The following is an 11,087-nucleotide window of genomic DNA, read 5'->3' on the forward strand; positions in this document are numbered from 1 at the left end:
AGTGGCACAAGCTCTTTTGTGTCTAAAGCCAAATTGTTTTGGATTAAGTATATTATTTTCTTCCAGATGTTTAATCCATCTACTTTTGATAATTTTTTCACATATTTTAGCTATTGTCCTTGTAAGGAAGACTGGTCTATAGTTTGTTGGGTCTTTATCCAATCTTGTGGTACCTTTCCTTCTTTGAGTGAGTAATCAATTATCTTATGTACTTTGTCCGTTAGTTCATCTATACATTCTTTTAGTAACCAATTTGCAATTCCATCCAGACCATGTGATTTCCTGACATCAAAGTTTATTGTTTGGTCCCCTATTTCCTTCTGTGTCACAATTCTTTCATTGGGGGGATCTTTCTCTCTGTCCTTCATCCCAATTTTGTGTACTTTCAAATGTGAATATAGATTTAAAATGTTTGTTCATAATTTCAGCCATTTCTGTATCTTCTATATACAGTATGTGTCATTTCCTTGACGCAGTTTCACTATTTCTTGTTTATCTTTTGATTTACCATTCACGTGCCTGTAGAATAGTTTAGGTGTGTGTGATTCATTACAGGTATTACTATCACAGATGAGAACTTGTATATGGCCCGAGTTATGGGTAATGTTGTGACCTCGTGCACACACACATAGATGGCATCAGAGGAAAATTATTGGGATGGATGAAAGACTTCCCGATTGGGAGGAAAATGAGAGTAGTAATTAGAGATAAATTCTCAAACTGGGAAGAAGTGATAAGCAGTGTCCTGCAGGGATCAGCACTGGCCCCGATCATGTTTGCCATATACAGTACATTAATGACATGGATGAAGGTGTAGAGTGTTATATGAATTTCTTTTTGCAGATGATGCAAAGATACTAAAGAAGGTAAAAACGGAGGAAGACTGCAACTCATTGCAACAAGATTTGGACAAGATCTGGAATTGGACTCAAAAGTGGGAAGTAAAATTCAATATCAAGAAATGTAGTATAATGGAATTTGGAAAGAGTAATAACAGAATATCGAAAGATTACAAAATTGGTGAAATAAGTAAACTCGGAGAAAGATCTTGGAGTGATGATCAGCAAGGACATGACACCGGATAAGCATATTGATAAAATCATAAAAAAAATTCCAACTACACTAATAAGACCAAAACTTGAGTACACAGCAACACTATGGACACCCAGTACCAAAAAGAATATAGAACAATTAAAAAGAATACAAAGAGCAACAACAAAACTAGCACCAACTCTTTCCAAACTGACATATGAGCAAAGACTGTCCAAACTAGAATTACCAACTTTGGAACAAAGAACGGAAAGAGGAGACTTGCTGACTATCTATAGAATAATGAAAGGAATGGAAGTCTTAGATAAGAATGACTTGTTAATATGGGATAATAGTAAAACAAGAGGACACAAAAAGAAACTAAAAAAGGAGAGTCACAGAAGAGATCTGAAAAGGAACAGCTTCCCACACAGAGTGATAGATACTTGGAACAAATTAGACAATGAAACGGTGTGTGCAAACACTATTCAAGATGATGGGTCACCATGAGCATACTTCTCTTCCCATATAATACAACTACAACTAGGTAAATACAGAAAAGAAGAGTGATGTATAACAAAATAGACTTTGGAAAACCTAGAAACTTCTTTCAAATAGAGAACTGGGAAAAATTCTACAATAAAGACACACTAGTGGAAGAGGAATGGATGATTTTGAAAGAAATCTACAATGAAAGATTGGATAAATATATGCCAAGACAAAAACAGGAAAAGGTATCTATCAAGTGCTGGTCTAACAGAAGGTGCAGCAAGGCAAAAGATGGAAGACATAAAGCTTGGAAAAGATGGAGAAAAGATAAAAAACCTGGAAAGTGGCAAATATATATCAATCTAAGGAATGAACATGTAAAAATGCACAGGGAGGAAAAAAGAAACTATGAGAAAGACATAACAACAAAATGTAAGGACCAACCAAGATTATAGATATGTGAGCAGTAAACTAAATAACAAGCAGGATATAGTAAAATTACACCAAGGGGACATAGAATACACAGAAGATATAGAAATGGTTGAAGTCATGAACAAACATTTCAAGTCTGTGTTCACTAGAGAAAACATACAGCATGGGGATGAAAGAAGTGAGATCCACGCGCATGATTGAAACAACTGTAACAAGAAAAGAAATAATAATAATAATAATAGACCAAATAATAAATTTGATGTCAGAAAATCACATGGCCCAGATGGAATTGCAAACTGGATACTAAAAGAATGTATAGATGAACTAGTAGAAGGAAAAATACAGGAAGACTGGAAAAATGTAAGTATCATACCAATATATAAAGCGAAAAATAAGGAAGACCCAACCAATTACAGACCAGTCTCCCTTACAAGTACAGTAGCCAAAATTTGTGAGAAAGTTATTAAAAAAAGATGGACAAAACATCTGGAGAAAAACAATATACTAAATCTGAGACAATTTGGATTTAGACAGGGAAGGTCATGTGCCACAAATTTGATGTTTCTATTTAAGACTAATAGATATAATACAAGAAAGGAATGGATGGGCTGATTGTACTTTCCTAAATTTACAGAAAGCTTTTGATAAAGTACCCTACAAAAAATTGTTAAGAAAACTGGAAACCATAGGAGGGATACAAGGAATAATATTAAAATGGATGGAGGATATTTTGCATGAAAGAAAAATGAGTGGTGCTCAGAGATAAGAGGTCTACTTGGGAAGAAGTGATTAGTGGTGTCCCACAGGAATTAATATTGGCTCCGATACTGTTCATTATTTATATGACATGGATGAAGGTGTAGAATGTTACATGAACTTCTTTGCAGATGACACAAAACCGATGAGGAAAGTAAGTACAGAAAATGACTTAAGTCGCTACAGACAGACCTAAACAGGGTTTGGGAATGGATTCAGAAGTGGGAAGTGGACTTCAACATAAAGAAATGTAGCATAATGGAATTTGGAAAAAATAGAAAAAGAATATCAGGACAATATAAAATTGGTACAAAGGAAGTAAAGTGAGCTCTGAAAAAGATCAGGGAGCAATTATCAAAAAGGACATGACTCCTGATAAACAGATAAAATTATTGGAGAAACATACAACTTGCTAAGATCAGTAAAGGTGGCCTTTACCTACTTGGACGAGAAAATACTAGTCACACTGATAAGGCCAAAACTGGAGTACGCAGTGACATTATGGACACCTAGTACTAAAAAAAATATAAAGAAAATTGAAAGAATCCAAAGAGCAAATACAAAGATGGCCCCATCACTTTCAAAACTGTCATATGAAGAGATTGTCAAAGCTGCAATTACCGACTCTGGAACAAAGAAAAGAAAGAGGTGACCTATTGACCACCTATAGAATCATGAGAGAACTGGAACTCCTTGATAGAGAACACTTGCTAAATTGGGATAAGAAAAATACAAGAGGACATGAAAAGAACCTCTAAAAAGGGCTGAAAAAAGCAGCTTTCCCCACAGAGTGGGAGAATCCTGGATGAGGATGTGACACAAGTCCACCCCACCCTCTTCCCCCCACATTGGTGACATAATCAGAGGCGTGCTGGTCCCACATTCGCTTAAGAACATACAAATGAAGGAGACAGCAAGAAACCATAAGGCCTACACTAGGCAGTTCCATATCCATTACAATCTGTCATCCCCGCCCATAAAATTGTCTAACCTTTTCTTAAAGCAACCGATCAGCGCTCATTACATGGTTACTAAGTCTATTCCATTCATTGACCACTCTATTGGCAAACCAGTTCTTACCTATTTCCTTCTAAATCTACATTTGTCTAATTTAGATACATTACTGCTAGTCCTGTTCTATTAATATGATGACCTTAGCTGTGGATTCGAATACCACACTATTCTCAGATTCCCAGCAATGATTGTGACTTGCCCCATCAGTCCCTGAATCCATAACAGGGCAAAGGTGACGGCTTCGGTCGCAGCTACTCAGCGCCTCCTGGTGTAGGCTCCTCACCCAGCACCTTACCTCTAACAAACCCCAATTGGTTGTTGGAGCTACTTTAAAAAATATGCATCACCGGAAATATTGATCTAATTTAAGGACAAAACTGATTGGCTGAAATGGAAGGGCCATGGATATTCAAATGCAATTGTTTCATCCCAATAGAAGCTTCACTCTATGACAAAATAAGTGATATTTTTTTTTTCAGCCACTTAGTGTTTTATAGTTTTTTTTTTCCTGGTTTGCGGGCCATGGTATCCTCTCGGACCTCAACCTTGCAAATGGTCCTGAACAGTTTATACTTGAATGTAGGATACGTTGTCCACGCTATAGCCACATCAGTAACGAGACTCGGAGGAAGCTGATGTATAACACACACAGTGATACCCAAGGGACCTCAGGTCCGAGGTGAGCAGCGGCCTGGGGTTGTTACTCAGACTGTATGCCCTTCCTAACCTCTGCGTCGCAGCCAGGATTCGAACACACGCCGATATAGCCACGCGGTTACCAGACGCGCACGTTATCGACCGAGCCACGGTGGGCTCCCATTGAATGACGTGGTTGGAGTGTGATCACGTATGCGCAGGCCTCTCCACATGCAGAACGCACAAACGAACACACGCATCATTTATCTGCTTCGACAGAGGACTTCACTGCACGGGACTTGTGTTTGGTGATTGTAGTTCAGCATTAACGGTCCACTGCAGGACCGGCCTATCCTCTGAGGGACGAGACAACCTTTGTACCGGAAGAGAACTCTGAGCTCATATATGACCGATCTATGGGTAATGCTGTGACCTTCCACGCACACACACACACACCCCAATTCCCTGCCCACGAGAGTTGGAGTAACGACTCGCAAGCAATACTGAAATTATTTCAGCCCTGGGCGGGATTCGAAACCGGACTGCCGTAGTGGCGGCCGGGAACACTAACCACTGCGCCACGAGGAACAAAGATGAAAGGGAAACCAACGGGAGTGGGATGGGTGGAGGGTGGATGGATGGATGTGCATTATGCTGTGAGCCAAGGTTGGCTAACCTCCTCACAAGGGGAAACAAGCCTCTTTAGTATAAAGATAGATGGTTTGTACGAGTGCGTTTGTGTATGTGTGCGTGTGTGTATATATGCATAAGTGTGAGTTTGTGTATATGTGTGCATAAGTATATATTTACCTAGTTGTACCTAGTTGTATTTTACGGGAAGGGGAGCTATGCTCGTGGGGTCCCGTCTTCATATCTCATTTTATCTAAACTATTTTTAAATTCATGTATTGTTTTTGCACACACCACTTTCTCATCTAACTTGTTCCAACTGTCTATTACTCTGTGAGGAAAGCTGTTCTTTTTCAAATCTCTTCTATAGCTGTCTTTTTTTATTTTCTTTCCGTGTCCTCTTGTATTTCTGTCATCCCATTTTATCAGATTCTCTCTATCAGTAATTTCTATGCCTTTCATGATTCTGTAAATAGCTATCAAATCTCCTCTCTCTCTTCTTTGCTCTAGTGTCTGTAGTTCAAGTTTTTCTAGTCTCTCTTCATATGATAGTTTTGAGAGTGTTGGTGCCAATTTTGTAATTGCTCTTTGTATTCTTTCAAGTATTTTTTATACATTTTTTTGTACTTGGTGACCATATCATTGCTGCATATTCCAATCTTGGTCTTATCAGGGTGATTAGGATTTTCTTCACCATTTCTTCATCCAGCTATGTAAATGCAATTTTGATTGTTCTTATTAAATTATAAGTTTCTCCAAAAATCTTATTTATATGTTTCTCAGGTGACATATTATTCATAACAATGACTCCCAGGTCCTTCTCATTTTCTACTTTTTTTATTCCTTCTTCTCCCAATTTATATGCTCCTGTTATTCTGTTTTTGCTTTTTCCAAATTCCATTATACTACACTTTTTTGTATTGAACTCCATCTCCCACTTCCTACTCCATTCCTGTACTTTATTTAGATCTCTCTGTAGTGATTCACAATCTTCTTCAGTTTTCACTCTTTTCAGTAGTTTTGCATCATCTGCAAAGAAGCTCATATAGCTTTCAATTCCTTCATTCATATCATTAATATATATAGCAAACATTATTGGGGCCAGAACTGTTCCCTGCGGAACACCGCTTATTACTTCATCCCATTTTGAGTGCTGGTCTCTTATCACTACTCTCATTTTTCTTTCTTGCAAAAAGTCTTTCATCCAATTTAGTAGTTTGCCCTGTATTCCTCCTTCAGTTTCTAATTTCTTAAGCAACTTCTTATGTGGTACTTTGTCAAAAGCTTTCTTTAGGTCTAGAAATGCACAGTCCGCCCATCCATCTCTTTCTTGTATTATATCTATTAGCCTTGAATAGAAATATATTAAATTGGTGATGCATGATCGTCCTTGTCTGAATCCAAATTGCCTTGGATTTAACACTTTGTTTTTTTCTAAATATTTTACCCATCTACTTTTGATAATTCTTTCACAAATTTTTGCTATTGTACTTGTTAGAGAGACTGGTCTATAGTTGGTAGGTTCTTCTTTATTTCCTCCTTTATATATAGGTACTATATTTGCTTTTTTCCAATCTTCTGGAACTTTTCCTTCTTTCAAGGAACTGTTTAGTATGCTATGTATTTTGTCTGGCAGTTCATTCCTGCATTCTTTCAGTATCCAGTTTGCTATTTCATCTGGTCCATGCGATTTTCTGACATCAAGATTACTCAAGTGTGTTAATATTTCATTCTTTGTTACTTCTATTTCTTCCATAGGGGGGACTTTCTCTTTCCATTCGTTCTCTTCAGGTTGTATGTTCTCCCTTGTAAACACTGATTTAAAATGTTTGTTCATAATTTCCGCCATTTCCATTTCCTCATTGTATTCAACTCCCTCTTGTCTTAATTTCTCCAAGTCTTGTTTGTTTTTCAGTTTATTGTTTACAAATCTGTAGAATAGTTTTGGTTGATCTTTACACTTTTCTATGACATCTTTTTCATATTTTCTCTTTTCCTCTCTGCACGTTTGTACATATTCATTTCTATAACAGGTATATATTTTCCATTTTTCAGGTCTTCTGTCTTTTTTCCATCTGGTCCAGGCTTTGTCTCTTTTGTCTTTTAACTCCCTACAACTTTTGTTGTACCAGCATTTTACATATTCTTTTTCTTGTTTTTGTCTTGGGACATACTTTTCCACTCCTTTTTTGTAAATTTTTGTCAAAATATTCCATTTCACTTCTACTGTTGTTTCTTCTTTGTATATTTCTTCCCAGTTTTCCTTTTGAAAGAATTCTCTTATTTTATCAGTTTGTTTTTTCATACATCATTCTTCCTTTTCTATATTGTTCATTTCTTTTCATATATTTTTCTTCATTAAGTTCCAGTTCAATCAATATGTGGTCACTTTTACTTATTGGTGTTTTATATTAAATTTTGTCCACTATTCTAGGTTCAGATGTAATTATTAGGTCTAGTCTCGATGGCTCTTCTTCATTTCTATACCTAGTGTTCTCCTGTATCCATTGTGTCATTGTATGGTCAGTAACCATCTCAAGTAGAGCGTTTCCCCATGAGCCGTCTCCACCCTTTACTGTCATTTCTTCCCAGCAGATTTCTTTGCAATTAAAGTCGCCCATCATAACTATTCTTCCTCCCTCTTCCATTATCTTGTTATGCTATCTTTGTGTCCTCTAACATACTTTTATGTTCACTCTCTTCCCATGAGGCTGTTTTCGGGGGGCACATAATTTATCACAAACTTTCTGCTCTTCTTATCTCTGTCTTCTACTTCCATCATTATCATCTCTACTGTATTCTTTCCATATGTGACACAATTTACGTTTATATCCTTCTTAGTCAGGAACATAACTCCACCCCCTTCCTTTTTCACTCTGTTTCTAATCCAATAATTATATGCATCATGTCCTACACTGTTGGGTGGTAGTGGACCTTTTAATTTTGTTTCTACAATTCCCATTATGTCTGGTTCTTTTTCCTTCAAATAATCATTCAGCTCATTCAATCCTGTTATTAATCCATCTATATTTGTGTAAGACACTCTTAGTTTTCTGCCACTTCCATTGTGTTCTGTTTCCCTTTTGTTTTTCTCTTGTATGTCGACTTTCTTTAGTTTCATATTCACTACTCTCCAAAAGAATCTCTCTTTTTCTGACTCCGTTCTTTTCTCGTTTTTTTCCTTAGCTTCAAGTCTTTTCTGTTTTTCTTCCTCTCTTTCCTCTTTATTCATTTCCCTTTTTATCCATACCTTTTTATATTGTTCACTTGTTGCTAGTTTCCCTGTTTTGGATAAGATATTCTCTGCCGTCGTTTGTGACTTGAATTTAATCTTAATTGGTCTGGTCTTATCTGTGCTATACTTTCCAAGTCTAAATTTCTCTTCGATTTGCTTCATAATTTCTGGTTCATCTTCCTGAACCGATTCTAGTAATTGGCTTACTTTTTCATTTTCCTCTTTGATTCTTGTGGTTCTATCTGGGTTGTGTTTTTCTTCCATTCCTAATATAATTATACATTTCTTCTTGTCTGCTAAATCTCTTACTATATTCTCCTTTTGTCTCATCACTTTAATAACCGAGTCTTCAGTATGTTCTTTCAATTGTTGTTTGACTATGTCAGTGAATGAAACTTTATTGTCTTCTTGGGTTGCTTTCCAATTCTTAGCTTCTTTAGTTATGGCCTCTCTGTTTTCTTTACTATTCCTCTTCAATTCCTCATTCTTCACCTTTACTTCTCTTAACTGTCTTTTTAGGTCTTCTATTTCATCAGTTAAGTTTTTGTTCGCCTTCTCTAGTTCTTCCAATTTTTCAAACCTCTCGGCGATTTTTGTCATCTTGCCAAACCTAACTTCCCAGTTGTCAGACATTTGTAGAAGTTTTTCCTCCAGTTTTGTCAGTCGGGGGAGGTTGGTATCCGCAGCCCTTTCATTAAATCCTTTGAAATTATCATCCTCACCTTCCATTGTACTGCTCTTATCTATGTTTCTGATCTTTACATTTTTATTAGACATTTCGTCGTCACTCAGTTGGTCGGGGGGCCGTTTTTTTATGTTTACATTTCGTCTGTCTACCTGGGCCAAGTCTTCTCCTTCCTCATTTCCTTCCATTTCCCTCAGCAATCCCTCCCCTTCTCCTCTTTCCCTACTTTCCCACTACCCCACGAGCAATTTCCCCCCACCCTGCAAATACAATAGGTACTTCCTTTGCTTTGGAATCCTCTATTTTTCACTTTTTCTTCAGAACGTCTTCTACGCCGTCCGTTCACTGAAGTGTGTGTGTGTGTGTGCGTGTTTGTGCATGTGTGAATATATGCCTATGTAATTCACCATGGTCTTGGATCACGTGTTGGACTCGTGATCAACAGCTACTACCCTCTCAGAAGAGAGCTGAGCTCATGTATGACCTATCTATGGGTAATGCTGTGACCTCTCTCTCTCTCACACACACACACACACCTCTCCGCCAACGAAAGTTGGAGTAACGGCTCGCAAGGCAGTGATACTGAAATTATTTCAGCCCTGGGCGGGATTTGAACCCGGACCGCCGTAGTGGCAGCCGGGAACTGTAACCACTGCGGGTCTGTATATATGCCTATGTGTGTGTTTGTGCGTGTGTATATGTGCTCAAGTGTGTGTTTGTATGTGTGTGCTTGTAGGCGCGTACCTATGTGCATGTGTACACCAAGAGACGCTGAGTAGCCGCAGCCGAAACCATTACTTTTACCCTAGTATGCACTTGGGAATGCTGGGGCATGTGACAATCACTGCTGGAAATCGGAGAGGTAATGTATTACTATCCCTAGTACTATTGATATTACCTCTACTAGGCCTACTAGTACTATTTAGGGTTGCCAACCGTCCTTTATTTCAAAGGACAGTCCTTTATTTAGCTCTATTTGTCCTTGTCCTTTATTGAAATATGAAATGAAACTATTTGTCCTTTATTTTGAAATCGTTTTGACTTGAAGTTCAATTTCCTACAATCAAAATGTGATGATTGCAAAAGCGTTTACTTCTTGTGAGACTGCAGACTACCAACTCTGCATTCTGCACAATACCAGACGTACAGAGCGGCAGACCGCAGACCAGGGTGTAAAATTAGCCTCATTTTATGTATAACTCAATTTTCCATTAAAAAGAAAAGGCACTAATTTTGGGAAAACCAGAAAATCGTAAACTGTTACTAAATATGAGAACCACCACCAAGAAAAAATAAAATAAAAACAATAGAGAAAGAAAGGAGATGCCGTTGGACGTTTGGAAAGGCAATACTTCAGCCTATCAACTGAACTCATGAAGAACCAAAACAAATATGGCGTATTATACAACAATGAACTGATGAGACCCTTCACAAAATCGAGCCGTAATTTGTTATAAACACTAGAACAGTGAAATCTATGTGAGAAAACTTGTAATAATAGTGCCAATATTTCATGTTATTAACAGATATTTGGAAAAACTGGATAGATTTCGATGAAATTCAACATTCGGCAAATTATCAAAGCTAAGCCTCGTGGGCCACTCATTTCCCAAAGTTTCAGAAATTTGTAGTAGTAGAACATTTGAAGCTAGAAGGAAAGCTTAAATCAAAGATGGATGAACTTTTTGATAAAGAAGTATTAATTCAAAGAATCTTCGACACGTTCTGAACTCCTCATAAGCTCAAAAACAACAATCAGAAAGTGGTATTTCATGTTCAAATCTATGTACTTTAATTGTATCAATGTTTTCAAAATAGTTTCTTTTGTACAATCAATACCAGGAATATCATCTTATTGCGAGATAGTTTTTAGTTTAATGTCATCTAAATGGCGAGATGAAAGAAACTGATGCTCTGTAGAATTAATTAGAATGAACTTCTCATGCATTTTAACATAAAAGTTAGTTATTTGGAATTCGCTAAAAACAGCAAAAATGATAAAAAAAATTCTGAAGGCAGCAAAAAGCCAGGGCAAATATAGGTTTAAAGATTAGAATCCTTTGATCAAAGTAAAATAAATGTCTTCTCATTCTTGTTTTTGTATTTTCATTTAGGTAAGAGAAATGTAATTTTGAACTGCATTTAATATTGGCATCTATTATGATCTATAGCTACTAAAAT

The 11,087-nt window shown here is 37.0% G+C and overlaps 1 protein-coding gene across 2 annotated transcripts in view; it reads right to left on the reverse strand.

Moving 5' to 3' along the window:
• Positions 1 to 11,087, reverse strand: part of LOC143040067 (uncharacterized) — a 127,028-nt gene that overhangs the window by 78,695 nt on the left and 37,246 nt on the right. The window lies entirely within an intron of this gene.

Source organism: Oratosquilla oratoria, chromosome 27, assembly GCF_046742065.1.
Source record: "Oratosquilla oratoria isolate Oo_2021 chromosome 27, ASM4674206v1, whole genome shotgun sequence".
Lineage (NCBI taxonomy): Eukaryota > Metazoa > Arthropoda > Malacostraca > Stomatopoda > Squillidae > Oratosquilla > Oratosquilla oratoria.